A 1,437-nucleotide genomic window follows, 5' to 3' on the forward strand; every position below is an offset into this window, starting at 1 on the left:
AAAGAAAAAGAAAAAGAAAAAGAAAAAGAAAAAGAAAAAGAAAAAGAAAAAGAAAAAGAAAGAAAAAGAAAGAAAGAAACAAAGAAAGAAAGACCAGCAAAATCCCCACTAATCACAGGCTCAGGAGTACAAATGTGTAAATCTTTCACTTAAGAGAGTGCCTGGACCTTCTGTTCAAGCAAGACCTCCTGGGGAATTGTTTCATTATATTCTTTTCACCATGCACAGTCATCTAGGCATTCAGAGGTTGCTGCAGCCATAATTCAAGGGGGCCTGGCCACTACTCTCACTGGCAGTGGACTCTGGCATTGTGCAAACGATGCTGGTTTTACAGACATGCAGAAAGCAAGAACTGTGCAGTTAGGGGGGCTTCCACACAGATTTCAGAGGAAGGTCTGAGAGGCCAGATAGTATATCCCTGAGAGGCAAGTACATGAAATTGTGGGAATAAAGCCAAAGTTGCAGCAAAGACCATAGGAACTTGGATATACCAGGAATGTGGAATATCAGTCAAGAAAAGCTGCAGGCCATGAGTGCAGTCAGCCCAAGAGAGAGGCCATGTGGGCTACAACTGGCAAGGTGATAAGGGTTGGGGCACCCCAGGCCTATTGGAACCCATATTTTACCACCATGTACCCCCAAACACTAGACATGGAGCTACAGAATTTAATGTTTGATCTGCTGGATTTTGGTCTGGCTATGGTGATATTTTTTTCTAGACCCCTATTTTTCCCTTTTAAGATAGAAATATTCACCCTGTGCCTTTGTACCTTGGGATAATGTAACTTGTGGGTTTTATTTTTAAATTTTTATACAGGTTTACAGCTAAGAGTTTACCTTGAGTCTTGGAAGAGACTTGGACTTGGACTTTTGAAAAATGCTGAAACTGTTGAGACTTTGGGGAAGGGATTATTGTGTTTTAAGATGTACACAGGATAGCTGCATTATGCTAGGCAAAATTATGAAATGCCTACCATCTTCATTTGGGGATTAAGTGTGATTGAAGAAGATGTGTTTTGGTTACAAGTTGTGACCCTTAATCCTGGTTTATCTAGTTCACTGGAGTAAGAAATGCCTAGCAGATTAGTAAAGCATGTCTTTTTGTATGTCTGGATGGATCATGTAAATGTGACCTTGGGTAATACTGTTACAGAAAACCAATATCAAAACAAATGGAAGACTCCTCACTTAGGAGTTAGAAGGCAACTTTTATTACACTAGTGGGCTGGGGAATCCAGAGGTTCAAATCACCAGCCCAGAGTCAGGTTCGAGTTCAGTTGAACTATGGTTTGCAAATGGGAAGTACAAAGCCAATAGCAGGTTAGTACATGATTGGTTACACAGAATACAAGAATTATGTCATACATTGTCAGGCAGAATTGTACAGGAACATTCTCAGAGGGAGGGGGTCTGAGGAGAGTAGGTAGTTGAAAGTGT

The sequence above is a fragment of the Chinchilla lanigera genome, unplaced genomic scaffold (genome assembly GCF_000276665.1).
Source record: "Chinchilla lanigera isolate Chin_1 unplaced genomic scaffold, ChiLan1.0 scaffold00036, whole genome shotgun sequence".
NCBI lineage: Eukaryota > Metazoa > Chordata > Mammalia > Rodentia > Chinchillidae > Chinchilla > Chinchilla lanigera.